The sequence below is a fragment of the Fukomys damarensis genome, unplaced genomic scaffold (assembly GCF_012274545.1).
Source record: "Fukomys damarensis isolate Sample0158 unplaced genomic scaffold, DMR_v1.0_HiC HiC_scaffold_19, whole genome shotgun sequence".
In the NCBI taxonomy this organism is placed as follows: Eukaryota; Metazoa; Chordata; class Mammalia; order Rodentia; family Bathyergidae; genus Fukomys; species Fukomys damarensis.
The window spans coordinates 38,883,582-38,898,382 of record NW_022900931.1 but is presented as its reverse complement, the minus strand read 5'-3'; the positions used below and the strand labels follow the sequence as shown (position 1 = coordinate 38,898,382).

Here is a 14,801-nt window from a genome sequence, read left to right as displayed (position 1 = left end):
TTTTTTTTTTTTTTTTGGTACCGGGGGTTGAACTTGGGTCTTTGCGCTTGCAAGGCAGGCCACCAAACCACTGAGCTAAATCCCCAGCCCATAGCTTTCATTCGTCAAATGAAAAGTATATGAGATGGAAAGCTACCATAGCTCAAACATATCTCATTTTCTTATTTATTCAATTACGTATTGGACAAATATCACATCCCTGGAACTGTTTCAGGTAACAGGGATATAGCTGTGGACAAGCAAAGGATCCTGCCCCCTGCTTATAAGCAAGTTCTGCAAGTAAGCAATGAACACATTTTAAAAAAATAAACTATATGTTAGATAATAAAAAGTGTTAAGGAAAAATGTAATACTGGGAAGGGATATTAGGAGTGTTGAAGATAAGGTTATACATTTTTTAATGCAGTGACCAGGGAAGGCTTTAGTGAGGAGATGTTTAAAGTCAAGATGCAAGACTTAATAAAAGTACATGGAATGTGATCCTGAATAGTTGCTACTTTAGGAAAATTTAACATACTTTAGTTTATAATTGCTCATTCATTGACTAGGAACTCTGTTTTGTAAATCCATAATTTGTTTTATTTGCATTTTAAGAAATTAATGCAATAAAAAGTTTGAGACATCAGCTACTTGAAAGGTGTGGGATGGAGCTGGCAAGGAACAAAGGTTTTATATTTATTCAAGTTAAGCTGATATAAATTCAAATTAGAATATTATAACTTTGTGATGTTAAAGGTAACAGCCATAACAATCACCGAGAAAATAACTGCAGGATATACACAAAAGGAAATTTTTATTTGTTGGTTCTGGAGACAGAGTCTTGATCTGCATCACAGGTGACCCTCAACTTTATATGTGGCTTCAAACTCTTGATTCTCTGAGTGCTGGGATTAGAGGCATTCACCACTATGCCTGGCTATGAGAAGGAAATGGAAATGTTTTACTACAAAAATATCAACTATGCATGAAAAATAATAGTAATACATGAAATAAAGGAGAAAACAGCTACAACACAAGTAGGAAACAAATAGCCAAATGTCAGAAATCTTGTCTCATAAAAGACAATACATCAAATATGAATAGATTAGCCTCTTAAGTATCAAGATTTCGAAAATGAGTTAAAAAACATACTCCAATCACGGACTTTCTACCAGTGACTCATTTTAGCTCAAAAGATAGAAATGGAGAACGTAAATGTATGCAAAAATATATTCCATGTAATGGTAACCAAAAGATAGCACAGATAGTTGTATAAATATCAGAGAATAAAAGTGTTGTGAAATTACCGAAAAAGTTCACAAAAGACAGAGTACATTATATATTCATAAAAGGTTCAATATAGCAAGAAGATGACATAAACATTTACATATATAATGACAAACCATCAAAGTATATACCAGAAAAATTGAAGAGAGAAATAAACAATGTTATAATAATAATTTGAGAGTTATATATCTCACTCTGTATAATGAATAGAACAACTAATGAAAGGTAAGTAAGGAAATAGAGGACTCGAGCAACACACTAAACCAACTCAGATCTAACAGACATAAGCAGAACATTTTATATAATACCAACAGAACACACATTCTTCTCAGGTGCACATGAACATTTTCCAGGACAGAGCATATATTAAGTCAGAAATTAAGCATCAGTAGATTTAAAGGAAAGATATAACACAAGAGACTTCTCTATGCAAAATATGATGAAGTGATGAAGCTAGAAACCAGTAACAAACTGAGATTCCACAAGTGTGTGGAAATTAAGTAACATACTCTTAATTAATGTACCAAAGAATTACAGTAATCACAAGGAAGTTAGAAAATACTTAGGGACTGATGAAAATGAATACACAGCTTACCAAAACTATTGGAAACAGGACCGATAAATTTATAGGTATTAAAGAAAGACCTTTAGGAAAAGTCTCAAATCAGTAACCTAACTTTGCCACTTAAAGAACTAGAACAAATGCAAAGTTAGCAGAAAGAACAATTTAAAGATTAGCGGACATATAAGCAAAACAGAAAACAGAAAAACAATAGAGGAAATCACTGAAACCAAAACTTGGTTGCTTCAGAAGATCAACAAAGTTAATTAATTTTTGCATAGCTAGACTAGAATAACAGAGAGAACTCAAATGACTAAAACCAGAAGTGAAAGTGGAGACATTGCTATCAATTATACAGAAATATAAAATATTATAAAAGAGTACTACCAACAGTCATATACCAACAAGTTCAAAAGGTGAAATGGAGAAAATTCTAGAAACATAATGCCTACCAAGATTAAGACAATAAGGAATAGAAAAACCAGACAAGGATATAACTAATAAGGAGATTAAATCATTAATCAAAAATTTTTTGACAAGGAAAAGCCCTGGAACTGATGACTTCACTGATAAATCTTGCCACACATTTAGAGAACACCAATTCTTCTCTCCTTTTCCAAAAAACTTTAAGAGAAGAGTATATTTTAGCTCATTTAGCCAATATTACCCTCATACCAAAAGCTAGACAAAGACACTACAAGAAAAATAAAACTATAGGCCAATATCTTTTATGATGATTGATATAAAAATCCTCAACAAAATGCTAACAAATAGAATACAGCAGCATATTAAAAATCAACACAAAAAAATTGACTATATTTTTGACACTAACAGTAAAGAATCCAAAGGGGAAACAAAAAACAACTCTATTTGCAAAACATAAAAAGAAGAAAATACTTAGGTATTAATTTAAGGAGATAAAAGACAAATAATAAAAATACAAAAAATTAATAAGAAATTAAAGATAAATACATGAAACGAGATCACATATTCATGTATTGTAGGGCTTTATATTGTTAAAATATCACTATTACCCAAAGTCCTACATAAATTTAATGATGCCTATCAAAATTTAAAAATTTTTTGCAGAGAGAAAAACCCATTCTCACATTCATATGCAATCTCAAGGGAATATGAATAGTCAAAACAATCATGAAAAAGGAAAAGCTGGAAGACTCATGCTCCTTGATTTCAAAACTTATTACAAAGCTGTAATAATCAAAACAGTGTATACAAACATAAACACAGGGATGTACATCAGTGGAATAGAACAGAAATCCGAAAACTAAACCATACCATATATGCTTAAGTGATTTCAGTGAAGATGTCAAAACCATTCAAGAAAGAAAGGACAATCTTTTCAACAAATTGTGCTGGCAAACTGGATATCTGCAGGAAAAGAATGAAGTTGTTCTCTTGCTTAACATTATACATACAACTTAATTCAAAATAAATTAAGATCTAAACATTAGACTTACAATATGAAGGTTTTAGATGAAAACATAGGAAAAGCTTCATGACACTGGATTTGGCAATAATTTCTTGGGGCAACAAAGAAAAATATACAAATTAGACCTCATGAAAATTAAAAAAACTTTGTGCATCAAAAGACACTAACAATAGAGTTAAAAGGCAACACATAGAATTGGAGAAAATATTTTTATATTATATATCTGTAAGGGGTTAATACCCAAAATATAAAGAGAACTTCTAAAATTCAATAAGAGAACAAATAACCTGATTTAGAAATGGGAAAACCACTTGAATAAACATCTCTCCAAAGAAGGTGTACAACTGGCCAGTGCACACATGAAAAGTGCTCAGCACCTAGTGATTAGTGTAATGTACATGAAAAGTACAATTAGGTACCTCCTCAAACTCACTTGAATGATTACTAGTAAAAATACAGAAAATAAGTCTCAGTGAGGATATGCAAATATCATAACCCTTGTATACAGTTGTTGAAAATGTAAAATGCTACAGTTGTCATGGAAAACAATAAATAGTTCCTCAAAGTAAAACTAGAATTGTTAATGCAATAATTGACAATGTGAAATAGGAGGAAAAGGGCTAAAGGTGTAGGGAAAGTGGAAAGGGTAGGGGAAAGGCAATAAAGGAAAAGAAAAAAGGATAAAATGAAAAAATGGAAATAAAGTGTTTGTAAATGGGGAAGAGAGGAGGGGGTGAAGGGAGGGCAGGGACAAGGGGAAAAAATGAGAACCTATCATGTAAAGGTACAAGAACCCAATAATGAATGTTAACAATGTACCAATAAACTCAATGTGTATATATACAAAAAAAAATAGAATTGTTTAATCCAGCAATTCCATTTGTAAGTGTATTCAAAATGATTGAAAACAGATCTCCAAAGAGATGCTTGTATACTCAGGTTTATAACAGCATCAGTCACAACAACTAAAAGGTGGAAGCAATCCCCTGTACATGAATGGACAGGGAAGAAAAATGTAGTATGTACTTGTACCTGCAATGAAACATTACTCAGCCTTAGGAAAGAAGGGAATTCTAATGTATGCTATAATGTGAGTGAACCTTGAAGTCATTGTGAGAAGTAAAATAAGTCGGTCACAAAAGGACAAATAGTGCACGATTTCATTTACATAAGATACTGAAGTAGTTAAAATTCTAGAGACCCAAAGGAAAATGATCACTGGCAAGCAAGGGAAGAGGGAAGGAGGGGCGAGCATAGTCCTAGTTTTGCAAGATGACAAGAGCTCTGGAGAGTGTGGTGGTGACTCTTGCACGATAATGTGAATTCATTTAATGTCACTAGATGCTACACTTAAAATGATTAAGAAGGCAAATTTTAATGAATATTTTATCACTTTGAGAATAAATATCAACACTTATAAATGCTATTTTTTTCTTAGACTTCAGAGTCTAACTGGCAAGTTCTGTGTATCTAAGGAAATAAGGAAAATGCACAAATTAGACTTTCACTTGACCTGAGCATATACATACTCTGCAGAGCCCCGATGATAAGATTTGGGAAGCATCTGTAGAAGTAGGACAAATAAATCGTATTTGTTTTACTTTTGCTTCAGGAAAAGTGCAAGGGGAATTTCAGTTCATGTCTAAGTATCTTCTCATATCTCAGGGACACTGTGTAGCTGAGGTATTGGCTGGAACATACGGAGGCCTGACACCAGCAAGCTGTTGGGAAGAACTCATCCTTTGGGGTAAGGCTATACTAAGGGTGTCTCTAGTTGCCAGTGCTTTTTCTTATTCAAAGAAATATTTGAAAAAAAAGATTATATAGCTGCAAAGCTGTTCTAAAGAAAATTTCCAAGTGTGTAGATTTTCCAAGGAATTGATTTTCTTCCTCCCCTCTGTTGGACACTTCTGCTACAAGAGATAATATTTACGTCATTTACTCTAAACAACTAGAGAAATCAAGATGTAAGTTTTACTTAATATTCTGAAAAATATTCAGCATTAGTGATTTGAATTGTCCATGCTTCTATTAGGTTTGTTTGGTGCAAATTATAAAGTTAAAATGTCATTTTTAACATTTTCATGTACCTCTGGTTTTCATTCTCATGTGATCAGTCCTGATATATCTACTTCAAGAAAATGTGTGTTTTGGGTATCTAAATTCATTATGACATGGACTAGCTCATCTTTGGGTGCAGTAGGAAACTGAAAATAAAATCTAAAAGTGCATTTACAAGCCTGGCTCCCCTTTCCTCATCCCAATATAGCTCCATCCCTCCTCACTTTTTCCTCCTTCTGGAAAGCTGGTTGGCTATTCTAGGATGAAGATAAATCTAGTTATATTCTATATAAAACTGTGGCAGCTACTCTGCTGCCTCTATATGAAGATTTTATTAAGTCTATGCCAAACAGCTTCTTATCATTGAATCAGCTAAAGATGCAAGTTTTTCCTTATGTGACCACTTTGTTTTCAGAGCACTTTGTGTGTGTATGTGTGTTTGGTAGGAGACAGAGAATTCCCACTCCAAATGCTGGAGGTTCACACTAGCATACATCAAAGGAAAACCTTACTTGTTGTGTTATTCAGGATTGAACCCAGGGCCTTTGCACTGAGCTACATCTCCAGCTCTCTTTGTTTTTTACTTTTTAGTTTTATTGGTACATTTTAGGTATACAATACAGTTACATTCATCATTGGGATCTTGAACCTTTACATGACTTATCTTGGTTCTTATTTTTTCCCCATTCCCCTGCCCTCCCTACACCTGCTCCACCCTTTCCTATTTACAAAGATTTTGTTGCCATTATTTTCCTTTTCTCTTATTTTTTCTTTTCCCTTCTTACCTTTCCCCCACCCCTCCCACTTCCCTACACCTTTAGACCTTTTCTTCCTATTACACAATATCAGTCATACTTTTGATCCTTACTGACATTTTTAGTTTATCGTACCAAAGAAACTATTCGGTATTTACACGTGTCCTATTAATTTCACTTGAGCGTGTCCTCAATGTGCATCCATTTAGCTATAAATGTGTCTATTTTCTCATTCTTTATGGCTGAGTAGAGCTCCATTTTATGAAAAAAATGCATCATCTTTATCCAGTCTCCTGTTGATGGACAATTACGCTGTTTCCAAGTTTTAGCTATTACAAACTGTGCCACTATAAACATGGATGAGCATATCACTGTGGTATGATTCTTTTAATTCTTTGGGGGAGATGCGCAGCAGGGGAATAGCTGGGTCAGATAGGACTGCTAATCCTAGTTCTTTGAGATATCTCCATATTGATTTCCAGAGTGGTTGCACCAGTCTGCCCTCCCACCAACAATGAAGAAGGGTTCATTTCTTCCCACAACCCCTCCAGCATTTGTTATTGGTTGATTCTTGATAGCAGCCACTCTTTCTGCAGTGAGCTGGAATCTCAGTGTTGTTTTATCTGAATCTCTCAAATGACCAGTGATGTTATACATCTTTTCACGTTTATTTACTGCTTTTACTTCTTGTCCGAGAAATATCTTTCATCTCAGATGCCCATTTCTGAATTGGGTCTTTATATTTGCTTGTATAAAATACATGTGATAAGTACAACATTTTAAAAGTAAGCAAAAACATTTGAATAGATGTTTCACCAAAGTGTATATGCAAATAGCAAATAAACACATATAAAAATGTTCAAGAATATTCAACATTAGAGAAAGGCAAGTTGGGGGTCCCATGGTAGAAGCATTAGAGCACAGCAGAAAAGGAAGGACAACATCTCTAGATTCTACCTCAAAAGAATGGAGGTCATGGGTTGTAGATTCTACCATGCTGCCTTCATTTCAGCTCGAGCTGCTAGCTATATGGCTTATATGACTCAATACCAGCATGAACTCTGAGAAGACATGGAGGATTTAGTTCATAACCCACAGTTTGATCGTGGAAAGCAAGGTGTATAATATCTGACGATATGGATGCAGGCCTTTTGGAAGCTTTGTAGTACTAGAGACATAATGGACTCCATGGTCAGAATTATAGCCATGGCAATAGACTGTAGAAAGTAGGCCTGGCTCTGACTTACATCTCTTGGTAAGAAAACCCAGTAGGAGATGTTACATTTGCCCTTTGATGGTACCTCTCTTTTTGGACAAGATGTGAATACTGTTGTTGCAGAAGAAAAGAGTATTAAAGAAAATGAGTATAAGGATCACAATAAATAGTGTAACCAACGTCGATACTTTAATAGTCATGATCAGAAAGCATATTAGAGCATATTCCAGGGGGGTTTGATACAAACCCTGAAGCCACCCCTATAGATATAGAAAAAAGGGAGAAGGATCTCCAGAATGACATGGATACAAGAACTAACGTGTTTGGCATATTAATCATCAAGATTCTACTTTGCTTGTTTCATCCCATTCAAAAAGGATTGACTTTATAGGCAGAAGATCATCAATAAACTGAATGCACATATGGAAGGATCATAGTGAATATTTGAATCCTAGACTTTGGGAATGAAGTATGTAATGAAAAGACTCATGCTTTATTGGCCAATTGAATATTGGAGATTTTGCTGTAAGGAGGGTTGGGCAAAGGTTAGCCATTGTCTCTGGTCCAAAATAAGGCCAGAGGAGGGCACTTAGGACTCCAAATCCTCTTGTGATTAAAGGAAAGTATATAGGTATGTGTTGGTAAACCAAGGACCAGCGGATTTTGAATCTGGAAAGAGTTCAGCTAGATTTCTATTTAAGACCAGAGGCAAATCCTTCATTTTTAGGTTATCAGATTACTTTGTTCAGGAATCAGCTTGAAAGATCTTCATTAAATGACAGCTGTGTTAATGGTCTCTGTATCGAGCTGATCAACTCACCAAGAGTTCATACTACTGTCAAGCTCTGTGAGGCTTTAGAATCAGCTACGAAGCTATGTGCCAATTGCAATTCAAATCAAATTTTGCCAAACCCAGTTTGCTCCTAGCTGGAATGGCTTTGTGTTACAAGTCTGCTATGGATACCAGCTGGAAAGACTTCTACCTGTAACAATACTGTAGACATCTTTGTAGTAACTATTTTCATCAAGACTGATGGCCACCATACCATCACCCCTCATAAAACTATATGTGTAATAATTCTTTTTTTTGTCATTGGTCCTAGTAGCCTTTGACCTGTTGAGCTCACATGTCAAGAAGTGGAGAGACTCCGGCATAGAGGTCTCACTACAATCTGGGCCTTCCACCAAGATGGCTTTCATAAACCTGTCTTCTCAGCAGTTAGTTCATTGGAGCTTGAAAATGCATCATACTCCAAATATAGTAAAGATGTGCATAGCAGTGCTCTGGAAATAACATATTATTTATACCCTCAAGACATGCACATCAGCTCTTTAAGAGTAAGATTCTTATTCAATACATGGCTGACAGTCTGGTCCTCTTAGCAAAATAAAATGAGGTGCCATCAGTCTAGTTTCTGTTGAGAAATCCTTAAGATTTAAAGCAAAACTATGGATGTCATGAAGAGAACAAGCCACACAACTCTGTTTCTGGATATCTAAATGATGATATTCATTAAAGGTTTTTTGAAAGGCTGAAATCAAGGCTTCAGGTGATGTGTTCTGGTTAATTGGTCACTCAGTCTAGGCAAACTCACCATAAGAGATGACAGGTTTTCTACCATACTGGAGCTGGCAGCAGATGGCTCAGTTACATGCGCCTCAGTATCTTCTCTGTATCTCAAAGCAGTGGCTCTATGGTGTGCGAGCTCTGAGGGTCTTGTCTTCACAGCATGGCTTCAGGAATGGAGAAAAAGTCAAGGTTGAGGGGTGGATCTGAATACACCAACTACTGTTACTTTCTTGGCACCCATAAAGCATTTTTTGGACAGACATATAATTCTGTAATTCTTTTGGTTTGTCAAATATTTGTCCTTTTTTATCTGCTTGGTCAAGGTATTGTAGGAATTCTGTGTGAGTGGCATGTAGCACTGTTTTAGGGTTTATGTGGTTTCTTTTTGTCATAGTTCTTGCCCAGTAGTGCCCTTCCTTTTCATAGTTTATTAGAAGCTTAATCCTCCTCTCATGATAACTGTATTGAGCACAGTTTTTAAACCTACTTTTTTTCCTCTTTCCATAGAGGTTAAAGACATTGATTGCCCCTACTCAGAAGAAGTTAACATTTTTATTTATTTATTTATTTATTTGTCCTGGGGGTCAAACTTGGTACCTTGCGCTTGCAAGGCAGGTGGCGGCACTACTGAGCTACGTTCCTGGCCCAAGAAGTGACTTTACTATCACATAATTTCAAGGTATTATATTGGTCCTTTCTGTCCTATTTGTAGATGAAGCCTGAACTTGTCTTGATAAAGATCACCTGGTAAATGTAGCCAAGTTGTATCTAAAATTAATATTTACCTTATTTTTCTATGGCTTCCACAAAGTTAGGTCTATGCCAATGCTCTGTAAAAACTGTCTTTAAAAAAAAAATTAAGAAACTCCACAAAAAACCAAGGGCCTAATTTACACATGGATTTTCGTACCTTGTAACGAATACGTTACCAGTGGAGCAGTCTGTGTCTTTGACACTGGTTCTGTAATTTTCTCATGAAAAGACTAACCACCTGATATCTCACTGGAGAAGGACCTTAGGTTTTATGTGGCTGCACATTAGGTTTACTAATTAAGGCTATTTTAATTTCATTTTTCCCATTTTCTTCCCTGAATTACAAACCTGGTGACCTTTGAGATACCCTTATTTTCCAAAAACTAAACCAAAACCATGCTTATATTCCCCTTTTAAATTGTGGTTAAAAAAAACCCAAATGTAGCACCTTAATCATTTTAAATGTCTAATTTATTACTGTTAACTACATTGTCGTGCAGCTCTTTCTTTCCTAAATGTTTTAAGCATGCTAATCTCTTTTGATACTTACATTGCTTAGTAATAAACTAAAAGTGGCACGGCTTACCCATGTATCTCTAGAAAATTCACTTTTCCTAAAGTGGAGAAGTGTTAGAAACCAACAAATTGGTGACCAGTTGAATGAATTGGTGAAAGTATTTGACAGTGGAATGGGGAGAGGGACAGAATGCAATAGAGGGGGAATGGTGTTTGCCTGAATATTAGTTTCTTGACTGCAGAAGAAACAATATACCAGTACCCTTAGTTTATTTATCTTTTTTGTAATCTCTGGCACACTTGAATGTAAAATTAAAGAACTAAAAGTTTTTGTAAAACTAAAAGTGGGTACTTGGTCAAGAGAGACAACCCCAGTAGAGTACTAGTAGAGTACAGAACTCCTAATATTTAGTCAGATTCATTGTGCCTGCTATGTACAGAGCCTGTGACTGAGTTCTTTTTTAGGCTAACCTCTGACTTAAAATACCTCTAGGTTTTTTAGAAGGCCTTGAAATAGCTGCAAGTTTAATGATTTGGTATTTTCAAAACAGCTGAGTCTAATTACCTTTTTCTTTAAAATGTTATTTCCTGACTGGACACAAAATTTCTATGAAGAAAATATGATTTCTTGTTACTATGTATAAAGAAATACTATCTCCATTGTGATATGAAGTGCCTTTTAAAATTTCACACTTATGATTAAAATTTATTTGGTGTCATGCATATATTGCAGGCGGTATTTGTGTGAATTTTGTACTGTTTCAATTTTTTAGTTTATTGTCTTCATTGTCTATATAATTGTATTAGCTAAATGTACTCTCCTGAATGTTATTTTTCTTTATAGCACTGTTGACTCATTTCAGGAAGTTGTATACTTTTCTTTCCCTTATTCAACAAAAATTCTTTTTATTTTTTAGTGATTGGCCTGGTTTTCTAGACATTAAGGCAGCTTCATCTGTTCTTTTTGAGTCATTTGTCTCACATTTAACCTTGTTCTTAGCCATTGTAACAAAATGTGTTTATTTGGTAAGAAGCAATGACATCTTAAAAAGCAGTAAATTTAGTGACACTTTATGTGTTTGTATGTGTGTGTGTGTGTGTGTGTGTATTATAGACTGTGTGATAACTTCCTTATCAGTATAAATACACTTAAACTTTCTTTAAAACTGTGTGGCACCTTTATCAGTTTAATTCCATTTATTTACTTAGCCCTCACATGACATTTTGAGGACAACAAAAGCTTTTTCAGGCTTCTTAGATTCTGTTTAGTATTCTGTAATAGTACAACAACTATAATTTACAGAATTATGCCAAAGTGATCTGATAACGTCCTGTCCTTAAGGGCCTGATACATCCAGGATAACCTCTCAGGAACTGTAAACAAGGAGTTTGAAAAAGGAGACTGCAGAACCCCTTCTGTAAAATTGAATACAAACACAAACACAGACTTGAGTGACATACTTATTATTTTTTGAAGATGTAATTAACTGGGGTTCTGATGAAGGTTTGAAAATATGGATTAGATCTTTTTGGAAATAGTTTAAGGATTGCAACAACTGGAAAAAAAATTTAACATGAGGTGTATTTTGCCCCAGTCTTACACTGTTCAGGTTACCATCCTCTTGAGATTTACCATTGTACTCGATGGCTAGTCCAGTAATTGATTGTTGCATCTGTATGCATGGCATTCAGCTGGCCAGTCCATTTGATGCAGCCAGTTCTTTTTTCACTTAAAAAAATGTACAGGTGGAAGTTATCAGTAAACTGATAATGATCATTGTGTCAGATGCAGATCTTTTTGTTTTTTTCAAATATAACAAGTTTGTAAACCATTAAAATTCATGGAAATTCCCCTTCCTGGATGATGATAATATTAGTTTACTAGATCTTTTTTCTTTTATTAAAAAGATAGTTGGCATATATTTTTGTTTTCATTTTCTCTTAATTTATGCTCTCGTCTCTTGGATAGAATACACAGGAATGGAAAGAAACTACATGATTTAAATACTGAAACCCTACTACTCAAAGTGGCTCTTATTAATTAGCAGTAAATAAGAATTCCAATTGCCCTATTACTATATTTTTGCTGAAATTTATATTTCACTTGAAAATGTTGACTAAGAAGTTTTTCTTAAACATTTCAAAACACTTAAGATGCTCATTTTTATTTTATATCAAACCATTCAAGATACAATTACTATTAGAAAGATAGTAGAACATGATGGTGCATTTCTCCCACAGATAAAAGTTTCCCAATTCATGAAGCCTGATTTGGTGTCAAAGCTAAGATGTGAGTCTGGACACTTCGGCTGCAGTGTTGCCAGCTGGCCAATGGGAATGGGACTATCTGTAAAGAAATGAGAGTGTCTGGTCACATGAGACAACATATTCTAGTTTTGGCCTTTAATAGTATTCTTGCCCACAGATACATGTTCTGGCCCACAGATACAAGAATGACAGCATAGGAAACTATGTGAACAAGACAGAATATTGCTGATTGCCTAGTTGATTTTTTTCTGTATCTTCCATGTCTTTTGCTAAGCTAGAACTCCTACCCAATGCATCCAGTACCAGGCAGTTTGGATATAAAGCAGGTCCTTTCCTTTTCAACAGCCTGAAGAATTTATTGGAGAACTGTATGCAAGTGAGTGGTTTTTAAGTGCTCATACTTGTGCTTGTAAACTTTTGAAACAATTTATAATGTTATGCCCCTTTACTTATTTTAAAACTTCTAGTAGGCTTTGTTACAATCAGTGGGTTTTCAGGTTTTTTTTTGTTGTTGTTGTTTTGGGTACATTTAAAGTCCATTTTACATGTTATAAAGTTGCCCACAGATAAAACATGAAAATGTGAAACCTTTCTCATATGAATTAAAAAACTAGTTCTGAAACTCTTTTATCCAGTTGGGTCAGTCTACTTATTTATGAAGAAACCTTGACTAATACTTAGCATGGTCAAAACTTCCTTCAAAACATTGTCATGGTATGTACCATGGCTTGTAAACTCTAAGTAGTTTGAAATCTGATAAATTTTCAAAATACTTCTTCTTATTCTTACTCTTGACAATAAAAGATGGTGAAGCTACACTTGACATTTTGGTAATCAGGGAACTAATTCTTTTCTCTGAAGTTCTTCATTCCAGTCAAAGCCAAACAGAATCCTGTTAATTGCATATTGTGAAATGCTGACAATATCTGTATTTCCACAGTCTGGAACTTCTAGCAGATAGTCTTTGATTACCTTTTTTCTGAAAAAAAATTAGTCAGATTAGTGACTATAAATGCATTTGTAATAAATTTGTGGATCCCAGGGTCCATTGGTATAATTTAATTTAATAAAAGTTACACAAAAAGTCCAAGTAGCTTAAAAAGTGACTGGCTAAGGTAATGTTCATGATGGAAAACTACAGGGTAATTTTCAAGGTGATTGAACTTCCAGAGTGGATAAACTTTAGGGTAGTAATAGAGAAACCATGCCAAAAAGAGCTATGCCTGGGTCTACTTCTATCCAACCTGACCAATGCAATCAAGCCAGAGCTTTACCAGATGCCTACAAAGTCTGAAAGAATTGGCAGCTACCCAGTGCTCCCGAGAATGAGGAGACTAAGGCATTTTTCAATAAAACTCCAACAACAGATTCTGTCCCAGCTGTGCTACATGCCGTGCAAGGGAGACATCTTGTGTTCCTAGAGGCTTCATTTTAGGACAGATGGAAGCTTGTCCTCCATGAGCCAGCAGGATCTGTTAGAATATGAATTCTTCCTGAAGAGCCAAACATACATCTACACTCAAGCTATAGGTGAGGCAAGGAACATTTTAAGCTTGGAATTAAAGCACATCAACCTCTTGAGCTAAGGATACAATTATGCAACCTCCTGTTTTTAAAAGTTTTAGATTTGGAATTTACAAAAGATGCCCTAAAGTAGAAATTTCAAAAGATCATCAGTTTCCTGGACTTTGTAAAAAAAATTTTTTTTAATTAGAGCTGTTGTGTTTATGGTGCTGGTTTTAAGTTCAATTTTATAAATATTTATTGAGACTGTACTGTGTGCAAGAAGCACAGTGCTGCTGAAAACTAGTCATTGCTGTCTTAAGAGAGTTTTAGTCTAGAAGAAAACAGAGATACATTTTAACAGGGCTATTTGGCATGTTAGAAATTAGAAAGAGCATCACACGTAATTACAGGTATATTCACAGACCAAATTTCTGAATTTACTGTGCATGGACAAAAAGCCTGAAAAGGGGCAGTCGCATACAGAAATAAGGAAAGGGTTCTGCAGCATAGAAGTCCTTCTGCCTCTCACTGGTACCATGCAATGGAAATGTAAAAGGAACGTGGATACCTGCTGCCAAATAGGTTCTGGAAGAGTAAACCACTATATGCATCACTACAACACACATAAGCTTAAGAGTGTAAGGGGCAGAAACACAACCAGAAAGGAATAGGTCCATGGTTCCAGAAATGGTTCTGAGGGGCTGTCCAATCCTAGGTAGCAAGGAGAAACTAGTGGTAATGGAATGTGACCTGGGGCATTTTGAGGCTTAAGCTTTAAACAGAATCTCAACCTTGCAAACAAAGTTCTGCTTGCAGTAATCTTGTCTTGCAGTGAAGCACTGTGTTGGGGTCCAGGAGGCTTAAACTATTCGCTGGCA

The 14,801-nt window shown here is 35.1% G+C and overlaps 1 long non-coding RNA gene across 1 annotated transcript in view; it reads left to right on the top strand.

Moving 5' to 3' along the window:
- LOC104856329 overlaps positions 1-14,801 on the top strand; it is a 270,278-nt gene that overhangs the window by 118,606 nt on the left and 136,871 nt on the right. Inside the window, exon 4 of the long non-coding RNA XR_778591.2 lies at positions 4,944-5,025. This is a non-coding gene — a long non-coding RNA (uncharacterized LOC104856329). The remainder of the gene's footprint in view (positions 1-4,943; positions 5,026-14,801) is intronic.